This window comes from Phyllostomus discolor, chromosome 8 (genome assembly GCF_004126475.2).
Source record: "Phyllostomus discolor isolate MPI-MPIP mPhyDis1 chromosome 8, mPhyDis1.pri.v3, whole genome shotgun sequence".
NCBI lineage: Eukaryota > Metazoa > Chordata > Mammalia > Chiroptera > Phyllostomidae > Phyllostomus > Phyllostomus discolor.
In genome coordinates this window covers 82,046,199-82,056,373 of record NC_040910.2, presented here as the reverse complement: position 1 = coordinate 82,056,373, position 10,175 = coordinate 82,046,199, and positions in this window count along the sequence as shown.

Genomic DNA, 10,175 nt, shown 5'->3' with positions numbered 1-10,175 from the left:
TTAAGTGTGTTTCTCCGCTATCACTGTGTCTTCAGGTGGCTTGTTGGAGCCAGAGCCTCTCAGGGTTTCCTCACCTGTCCACCTGGTAGGGCCTCAGGTAGGCTCCAAAATGCCTACCATGGAAGGTGGGCCTCTATTCCTGGGGGTGGGGGCAGGGGTGGGGTTCAGTTCCTCCCTTGAGCACAGCTGGCAGAGTTTCCTAGATTCTTTACCTGAATGTAGGTTTGCCAGGTTTAGCAAAACAAGCAAACAACAAAAAATAAACAATGATAACAAACACAGGATGCCCGAGTTATATTTAAATTTTGGATACACAACAAATAAATTTTACTCTGACTGTGTCCCATATTTACATTAAAAAATGATTTGTTGTGTACCTGATATTCACATTTAGCTGGGTGTGCCACATTTTATGTGGCAATCTTCCTGAGTTTGGTGTTTGCACCTCTGGCTTGTTTGAGAGGGCTCTTACTTTCTGTGACTCTGGTCCCAGAAGTTGTCCACAGCACCTGTCCCTTTGGCTGGTGACTGCTCACACACTGCCAGCTGTCAAGGGATGCTACACGGTGACTGGGTACAACCACCAGGGACTTGGGCTAGAGTCCCATGTCATCTAGCAGCAGGACATTCAGGTGTCACTGATAGTGACAGTGGCTGTCACATCCCTGGGTAAGGAAGCCACCATTTTCCCTGCTGCCCACTGCTCAGAAGCTGGAGTGTGGGGTGGAAGGCACAGGAGGTTCCCAGGCAGCCAGTGGGCATTCTCCACCTGCCTCAGTGTGTGGGAAGCTCAGAAGCAGCAGCCCTGGCTCCCACTGACCTGGAGCTCAATGTCCCAGGTCCCTTGGGAGGGACTGAGTGTGAAAAGAAAGGGGGGCAAAGGCCCAGGATCACTGTGGGTGGGGTGGCAAGAGCAGCTGGGAGCTGGTGTCCAAGAAGGTGAGCCCTGAGTTCATTGTAGATCCTTCTGGAAAGGCCTCAGAGAACCCTGCAGGTACTGAACTGCTGACTGAGGTATGGCTGGTGACACCTGGGAAGAAGAGGGGCTATGAGGTTGACCACCCCTCCCTGTTCACCTGCCAGCCCCAAATGCCCCTGGTCACACCAGAGGGATGGCTGAGCATCCACAGTTGGTGAGGCAGGCCAGTTTCCTTCCACTGCTGGTCAGTGTCAGGCCACTCCCATCCCCACTGTGTCCCTCACCAGCTTTTGGTCCTACAGCCCAGTGGAGCTCTTGCCTTGAAGTCAAGGTGATGAGACAACTTGAGGGCTGCTCCCACAATGGACAGTGATGAGGGACCAGCTTCTTTCTCCAGTTGGCGGTTGGAGGGGGGCCAACTACTAATGGATTCATTCTCATCAAGTCATAGGTAGGGAGATGCTCACCTCTCTTTAATAATAAAGCAAACATGTATGCCTGCCATGTGCCATGCCTTATCTAATTTAGACCCTAGAACAATAATTGTGGTGGAGGTACCCTTTTTACCCCCATCCTACAGGTGAGGAAACAGGCTCAGAGCAGATGTTTGCACCCAGGTCAGAATAACCCTATGTGTGCTCTTAGTCACTGAGAGGTGGCTGTTTGGGTCACCTGCAGTCTTCTCTCTCACCTGGGCAGAGTCTCATGACCCACTATCTCTGTATAATTCATACCCTCTACTTCAACTTCACATTGGGCTTCTGTTGCCTGTGACCCACCTGATGGCTCCACTGAGTGTCATTTGCCCAGGAGCAGGTGGAATGAGGTCTCTGGAATCACAGGGAGAGTTTTCAAAAGGACTTGGAGGCTTTGGGTTGTCATGATAACCTTAGAGCCCCTCTAGTGGTGCTGGGCAAGGGTCAGGCCTGGACCAGATGTCCTGGGGACCTGGGCTGGGTGGTGGACCAGGAGCAGGTGGGGATGGAAGCCGTGTATCCAGGGAGTGTGCCCTGGATGCTGGGGTGAGCTGAGTGTGCTCTAAGGTGGGTTGAGCTGGATATTGTCTGTTGTCACTGGTGTTGGGCTTCATTAATTTGGATGTAATTCCATTTGAAATGAAGCCATGACATCTGAATTACATGAAAGACAAATGACCTATCATTGTGATGTTAGCCAAATGAACCACTTCCTTAGAGTCACGGTGTGCAGAACAGCTTCAAGGAGGCTAGACGCCCAAATTTTCCATTCCAAGGTCATTATCCAGAGGTGTTTTCGTGTATAAACAAAAAGCATCATTGCAGTTCTGGTCAGAAATGAGTGAGATGTCAACAGTGGTTCAAGCCTAGGGCTCAGCAGCAGCCAGAAGACTTCCTGCATGCATTTCCTGGTGCCGTGGGCTCAGCGGTGTCTCATTCCTTAGGAACCAGGCCACAGGGATGTTTGCAAAGTGAGGCTGCACTTGCTTTCTCTGTCTGCTGGTCTCCTCAGGCCTCCAACTCACCACGTGCATGAGATAATTTTGTGAAATCACAGCTTCACAGTTCTCTGTTCATGTCCATTTTCTGCTCTTTTATTCATTTTGCTGTGTGAGAACTCATGAATGCACATGCTGGAGCAGGTTCCAACAGTTTAAAAAAGTATGTCAGAAAAAACTTAAAATTTGTCAAATCCTGCCTGTCCTTCCCCTCCCTCCTGTAAGTGGGAATATGGCAGAGTCACTATGTCATGCCAGGAGAAGCTGCTCCTGTGGTGCTGCTCCTGTGGTGCTGTGGCAGGTTCTCCTGGAGGAGAGTTAACACTCTCGGCACCAGGGCAGCTCTCCCAGCATCCATGTGCCCCTCGGGGCCCACAGACAGGCCCTGGGGCTCCATGACCCTCCTCAAATTGTGTGCAATTTTATGTCTATGTATGTGACCATGTGCATTGTATTTCCTTTGAAGAAAGTTCATAGTTGTCACCATATTTTTTATTCAAACAAGATCAAGAATCAATGTTTTATAGAAAGAAATATGGAAAGATAGAAAGTACATACCTTAACTCATTTGATGTCATAATAACTCTGAGAACTAGACATTTTCATATTGGTAATAGAGATTTTAAGCAGCCAATTAAATACTTGCTCAGATACCTGACGCCCTTCTCAACTTAGACTCATAGACTATTAGTGTTGGGATGCACCAAAGAGATTTTCTGTCCATTTCCCACCCTCTAGCCTTTTGGTGGGGGGAAACTCAGGCCCAGAGAAATGGAGTAAATTATATAAAGTTATATGGTCAATTTCCCACTGAAATGGATTAGAAATACAGTTTTTTTACTCTCTGTCCAAAGCCTTTGCTATCCCATTGTTCCTGCAAAGCCTGTGAGTATAACTTTGATTCATCTTTCCTAGTTGTCTGTGTACCTGTTAGTGTTCTCTGCCTGGAGAACAATTCCTTGAGGGCAGGTACCCGGCACATAATAGGCAGGTGATCAATAGGAGTGGAATGAACGGTGAACCTGTGTTCTTCCTGTGTCTCCCCTTCCTTCATGGCCCTGCTGCCTTCCCAGCTATGCCCGGAAGCTTGATCTGTGCAGCTTCAGGTCTTCCTGGCTGTGCCTGAATCTGGACTAGTGACACGCCCCTGTAGAAGCAAATCACTTGGCTTCTTGAGCCTCCCTTGCTTCCCTGTAACAGGGGAGCATGTTCACGGGCACTTTCTGGAGGCCCTTACATCTGCCCTGATTTCAGTTCCCACAATCAAAACAAGATTTCTGAGGTGAGTCCAAATAAGATAAACCCAAAGAGGCCCACACCAGGGCACAACTTAATTAAAATGGTAAAGGTTAGTGCTGGCCAGGTGGCTCAGTTGGTTGGAGCATCGTCTCATACACCAAACTGCAGATTCAATCCAGGGCACATGCCTAGACTGCAGGTTTGATCCCTAGTTGGGGTGCATAAGGGAGACAACCAATTGGCAACCGGTCAACATTTCTCTCTCACATCTATGTTCCTCTCTCTCTCTCTCGTCCCATCCCCCATCTCTAAAATCAATAAACGTATCCTCAGGTGAGGATTTTTTTAGGTGGTAAAGGTTAAAAACAGAGAGAATGTTAAAAGCAGCAACAGAAAGACATTTAGTTACGTACAAGAAACTCTGAGCTGATTTCTCAACACAAACATTTAGGCCAGCAGGGATTGGCCTGAAATATTCAAAGTGATGAAAATCAAGGACCTACAACCAAGACTGCTTTACCCAGCAAAGCTATCATTTAAAACTAAAGGAGAAATAAAGAGATTGTCAGAGAACAAAAGCTAAAAAATGTTTATTATCCCCAAACAGTATTTTGAGAAACGGTAAAGGGTCTTTAAGAAGAACAAGAAAAAGCAGGGGAACATATTTATAAAGAATAAAATGGCAATAAATGAGTACCTATCAATAATCAGTTTAAATGTAAATGGCTTAAACGCTCCAATCAGAAGACACAGGGTAGCTGAATGGATAAGAAAACAGGACCCATAAATATGCTTCCTCCGAGAGACCCACCTCAGGGTGAAAGATACATACCGACTAAAAGTAAATGAATGGAAAAAGATTTTTCGTGCAAATGGAAATGAAAAAAAAAAGATGGGGCAGTAATACTTATATCAAACTAAATAGACTTTAAAGCAAAGGCTATACTAAGAGAAAAAGAACATTACATAATGATAAAAGGAACAACCCAACAAGAGGAAATAGCCCTTACGGACATTTATTCACCCAACATAAGGTCACCTAAATAAATCAAGCAAATGTTGATGGACATACAGGGAGAGACTGACAGCAATACAGTCATCATTGGGGATTTTAGCACCTGATCCACATCAATGTGTATAGGCCTTCCAGACAGAAAACCAACAAGAAAATGGAGGCCTTAAATGACACACTAGATCAGCTGGATTTGATACCTTTAGAGCATTTCAGCCCAAATCAGCAAAATATACATTCTTTTCAAGCGTACACAGAATGGTTTTCTGGAATAGGCATGTGTGGACACAAAACTAGTCTCAATAAATTTAAGAAGATTGAAATCATATCAAGCATCTTCTCTGACCATAATGGTATGAAATCAATTACAAGAAGAACACTGAAAAATACACAAAGACATTAAGGCTAAATAACATGTTGTAAACAATGAATGAATGGGTTAACAGTGAGATTAAGGAAGAAATCATAAGATACCTTTAAAAAAAAGAAAATGAGAACATGACAACCCCAAATCTATGAGACACAGAGCAAGCAGTCTTAAAAGGAAAATTCATAGCAATTACATTTTTAATTGCAGATTCAATTTCTTTAATAAATTAAAACTATTGATATTTTTTAATTATTGTGTCAGTTTTGGTAAATTGTGTTTTTCAAGATATTTTTCTATTCTATTGTAGGTATCAAATGTATTGTTAAAGAGTTCTGCAAAATATGCTTTATTATATATATGTTTTTAATTTTTATTTATTTATTTTTAGAGAGAGGGGAAGGGAAGGAGAAAGAGAGGGAGAGAAACATCAGTGTGTGGTTGCCTCTCTAGCTCACCCAACTGGGGACCTGGCCTGCAACCCAGGCATGTGCCCTGACTGGGAATCGAACCAGCGACCCTTTGGTTCACAGGCCCACACTCAATCCACTGAGCTACACCAGCCAGGGCCTGCTTTATTATATTTTTAATTTAATTTCATACATCCTAAATGTATGATGATAAACACATTTCATCTCTAATAACAATTATTGTTTTCTTAGTCTTAAGTCATCATCAGTCTTGCTAGGTGTTAACACCTAGCACAATTTTATTGAGGTATTCAAAGGTGCAGCTTGGATTGGTCAGGCAGGGTTCTCCAGACAAACAGAACCAACAGAAGTTAACTCGCATGTCTACAGAGACTGAGAAGTCCCAAAGTCTTCCATCAGCATTCTGGAGACTAAAAATTGATGGTATACAATAGTTCCCATCTGAGTCCAAAACCCTCCGAAGCGGGACAGCTGATAATGTCACTCCAGTCAGAGTCTGGGCGCGAAGGCGCGACATTGCAACTTGAAGGCAGGCAGGGAGAGAAAAAACGCTCTGCCTGCTCAGCCTGTGTGCTCCCTTTGAGCCTTTACCGCGAGAAGGGGCTGAGCGCTTTGCATCCAGGTGCCAGGCCGTCGGCCTAGGAGGAGAGCCCAGGGGTCTGCTCCGACTTCGACTTTGCAAGACGATTGGGCGCCAAGAAGCCCTTTGCCAGCGGCGTGCTCGTTGCGGACTTGAAGGTGGGCGCGCAAGGGGCGTACGCACACGGAGAGCGGCACTGCGCCTGCGCCCACCGCAGGGCTGCTTCTCGCGGACTCACACCTGCTCACCACCTGAAGTAGCCCCGGCATCGAAGACCCGGGTGCCGGCCAGGAGCCACCCGGCTTGGGCGCGAGCGCTGGGCTTGAGGAGCACGGAGGCATCCTGCTGGAAGTCGCGGGGCTGCTAACTTCAGCTCAGAGCCCACGCCGCGTCCCCGGGCCTCTGGCGCCTCCGACTAGAGCCTCCCGTCGCGCCCGAGCCTGACGCAGGGGCAGCCCTTAGGCCACCGGCCCCTCCCCTGGGGCGCTAGGGCGCTGGCCACTGCGCACCAGGCCCCTTGCTCCCTCTCGCTTCTTGGCCTGAGGTCCCAGGCCTGGTGCGGTGACTTACCTCAGTCCTTGGTCTCCAGCTTCCCTCCTGCCCGCCGCAGAGCCAGGCGCCCGCTCATGGCGTTGCACGTGGAGAGGAGAGCCGTGAGAAGGATGCGAGAGCCACCTGAACAAAGACTGCAACATCCCTGCCCTGTGCTGTGAAGACAAGAGGTAGGAATAGCAGGCGATATTTATTTTATTCAGCTTCTAGCTTGGGTGGTGGACAATGACTCTAACCAGGTTTTACAGCGTGGGGGGGGGGGGGGGGAGTCTTTGTTAAAGGGGAAGGTGGGATGGGTGGAGGACATCCTCTGTCCCTTATTGGGAGACTTAGCGATCTTCTGGTGATTCGAGCACCTCCAGAGTTTGAAGGACGGTGCACGTGGAGAACCAGGGGGAGCCTGTGGGCTCCCAAAGGGTGATGTTCCTTCGTAGGCCAGGAGAATAAAATGCAGCCGGCAAAGCTTTGATAATGACTGTCAACTGTAGATATTTATTTGCATCTCTTGTATGGCCTGAAGAAACAGGTGGAGGAGCAAAAGCCAGAAACAGATCTGGGGGGAGGGGGGGACAGTTGGCTGGGGGGTGCGGGTTGCAGTGTATGCAGGTCCAGAGGAATTCTGAAGCCTTGGTCTTAGGAGTCACCCAACTCTCCTCACTCCACTTGAACACGAAGATGCACCAGGTGCTTATTGCATGGGCCAGTTTTAGTCTCACATTTTCTAAGTTCTTTGGTACTCACCCCTGGCCCTGAAGGTGGCACGCTGAGATCCTTGCAGGTCTTGGGCTCCAGGCTTTAACCCCCTGGGCTGCCACTTCTCCTGGAGCAAGTGGACACATGAGGTGCTGCCCTTCTGAGCCCTCTGCTCATTTCAATTTAATAACCAAGTGCAAAGTGACTGAAGTTGGTGGCGGGATCCTTTTTCACATCCCGCAATCAGGGCCCTATGATCTCTGCAGGTCCCTTTAACTCTGTTCCTGTGATCATTCTACATGAAAAGCAGACAGTGTTTAAGACAGGGAATATGCTTAGACTCCCATTTCACAGAGTGAGCAGTCTGCACAGTGGTGGTTTGCTTCTGGGGTTGTAGACCTGATTCCATGGCTCAGTGACAAACCGAGAGCCCAACTATGCAAGGCCCACACTTGGCCTGCACCTCACCCTCCGGGCTAGGCAGTTGGGAACGACTGGACAGGCAGCCGAGGCTTGGCTTATGTGAGACCCTCGTCCTTAACGCCAATTTGGCTGATGTGAATGGGGCCAGATAACAGATTTTGAAGCAACTAGGCCCCTTTAGACCTAGTTCCTTCTGTTTCAGTGTAGACATGGCCTTGGGGCCTGAGAGCCAGCCGTGAGCTTCTGGGAGTTGGGAGTAGGAAGCACACAAGTCAGTGCGTGGGAAAAGGGCCTGGGTGGTAGTAATAAGAAGTAACCTGGCTGGGAGATGGGGTATGGTGGCATGGTAAGGAAGACAAGAGCCTGTTCCCTGGTCTCGCTCCTCTCTGTGTGGGACAGCAGCCTCAGAGAGGGCCAAGAGCAAGATGGGCTGGCCCTAAATGACTGGGGCCTGGCTTTGTCCTGTCCCTCCTGGCACGTGAACATAACTTTGAAGCAGGACAGTAAGATGCTAGGAAAAGTCCTTGGCAAGTGGAATGGGGAAACTGGCACAAGATAATTAAACAAGGCCAAACAATTTGAACAATTTATAGACAGCTAGTGAATTGCAAGAACTTATCTTCCCTGACCAAGGACACTTGAAAGCAAATGGTTTATACCTCTCCTCCCTAACCAGAGAATACATAGCTTAAATCATGTTGGTCAGGAAGATAGGCAACAGAAACCCAATTAGTGCCATTTGTGCCAGCCAAAACCAAGGACGGATGAAATCAGGGGAACAAAAAACCCAATTAGAGCCAGACAGACCCAAAATAAAAATCAAGCAGTGAAGCTGACCAGAGAATGACCCCAAACTCCCCTATACACTCATTTTATTATTTTTACTTTTTTAAATTTAAAATATATTTTATTGTTTATGCTCTTATGGTTGCCCCAGTTTTTCCCCCTTTGCCCTCTTCATCCAGCTCCCTGCCCCCACTCCCTCAGGCAGTCCCCGCACCAATGTCCATGTCTGTGGGTCATGCATATACGAGTATGTTCTTTGGCTACCCCCTTCACCTTCTTTCAATGAGTCTGTCCCATGTTTCTATGCCTCTGATTCTATTTCACTTGTTAGTTTATTTTGTTCATTAGATCCCACATATAAGCGAGAAAATATGGTATGTCTTTCACTGACTGGCTTACTTCACTTAGCATAATATTCTCTAGGTCCATCCATGCTGTCACAAAAGGTAAGAATTCCTTCTTTCCTACTGCTGTGTAGAATTCCAGTATGTAAATGTACCACAGCTTTTTTTATCCACTCATCTGCTGATGAGCACTTGGGCTGTGTCCAGATCTTGGCTATTTCAAATAACGCTGCCGTGAACATAGGGATGCATATATTCTTTTGAACTGGTGCTCCAGAATTTTTAGGGGATATTCCCAGAAGTGGAATTGCTAAGTTAAAAGGCAGTTCCATTTTTAATTTTGGGGGAAAACCTCATATTGTTTTCCACAGTGGCTGTACCAGTCTGTACTACCACCAACAGCACACTAGGGTCCCCTTTTCTCCACATCCTCACCAGCACTTGTTTGATTTATTGATGGTAGCCATTCTGGCAGGTGTGAAGTAATGTCTCATCTCATCTTTCTAATGATCAGTGATGTTGAGTATTTTTTATATGTCTATGGCCCTCTGTAGGTCCTCCTTGGAGAAGTGTCTATTCAGGTCATTTGCCCATTTTTAAATTGGATTGTTTGTCTTCCTAGTGTTAAGTCATATAAGATCTTTATAAATTTTGGAAATTAAACCCTTTTGAGATATATCACTGGCATATATGTTCTCACATACTGTGGAATCTTTTTTCATTTTGATGATGGTTTCTTTAGCTGTGCAAAAGCTTTTTAATTTGATATAATCCCATTTGCTTATTTCTTCCTTTGTTTCCCTGCCCTAGGAGATATATTGGCAAAAACATTGCTATATAAGATATTATGAAATTTTACTGCCTATGTTTTTTTTTAGGATTTTTATAGTATCACAATTTACATTTAAGTCTTTTATCCATTTCGAGTTTATCCTGATGTGTGGTATGAGTTGGTGGTCTAGTTCCTTTTTTTTTGCATGTCAGTCTAGTTCTCCCAACACCATTTGTTGAAGAGACTGCCTTCACTCCATTGTGTGCTCTTGCCTCCTTCGTCAAATGTTAATTGACCATAAAGACGTGGGTTTATTTCTGGGCTCTCTGCTCTGTTCCATTGATCTTATTGCCTGTTTTTATGCTACTATATCATATTTTTTAAAAATGCATCTGGAAAGCTGATGAATATTGTGCTGAAACCCTCCCGTAAGACTTCCCCGAAGACTCCCACCAGCAGAGCAGAGATAAAAGTCCTTGAGACAAAAGAGGCTAGCACCAGCTCTTTCTGGAGCATGCAAACTTGCCCTTCTTCCCTTTCAGGTGTGTGTCTGTACTTTTCTCTCCTAAATTCTAAGGGTCTT